Raw genomic sequence first — 938 nt, forward strand, 5'->3', positions numbered from 1 at the left:
GTGGAAAAAGCTCCCGCTGCCGCTGGGAGCAGCCAAGTGGCAGCATCCGGGGACCTTTCRCTGGGTTGGGAGGCACCGGCAGCGGGACCGGAGCCGGGCCGGGCTGGGTGCCAGCCGGGGACGGAGCCGGGGGGCTCCCTGTGAGCCCCGGGCCCCTCCTGCAGCCTCGGATGGGATGTGAGGATCCCGGTGCTCCGGTGCAAAGAGCCTCTTCTGCAAGGACATTCCAGGGGGAGCCATGGGCTGCYGGGGGCAGAATTCCCACCCCGGGTGGGGATAACGGCGGGGGCAGCTGCAGGAAGGGGGCCGAGGGGCTCGTGCTCCCGCCCGGTCGTGGCGGGAGGCTCGGAGCGCCCGGCAGCCCGGCCTGCCCATACTTGGCCAGGAGCAGCGCTCACCCTTGGCCCGCTTGGCCGGGCGCCCAGGGGCCGCCGCTCGGCACCCCGCGCTCCGGGAGCGTGCGGCTCTTCCCACCCCTGGCCCGGCGTGGGGAAGCTGTGGTTGCAAATGGGCATCGGCCCAGGATTTCTTGGGATTTGGACCATTCCAGGCTGGCAGCGCCKGGGAGCGGGTGTCCGCGTAAACAAGTGGAGGGGCGTCGAGCAAGGCGCGCGCCCGGAGCGAGCCGTGACGCCGGCACCGTCACACCGGCACCGGTGGCACCGCGGTGTCCTCGCCGCGTGAGGCCCTCGGGATGCGGRGTGCGGGCACCGTTGCTACAGCAAACAGACCGGGATGAGCACGGGATCCCGGCCTCTGCTGCCCGCTGGGCTCCCAAAGCCTCTTTTGGTTGGAAAACACCAAGGAAAGGGGCAGTTCTGCTGCAATGTGAAATCTGGGCTCCCTTTCCCTGGTGGGTGAGGGGGGTGCAGTGCGTGTTGTGCTCTTCTCCTTCTCGGAAAAAAATTAAATAAACAATTCAAAGAAATGGAAAATGG

The sequence above is a fragment of the Nothoprocta perdicaria genome, unplaced genomic scaffold (genome assembly GCF_003342845.1).
Source record: "Nothoprocta perdicaria isolate Ctin4 unplaced genomic scaffold, notPer1 scaffold_323, whole genome shotgun sequence".
NCBI classification, from domain to species: Eukaryota; Metazoa; Chordata; class Aves; order Tinamiformes; family Tinamidae; genus Nothoprocta; species Nothoprocta perdicaria.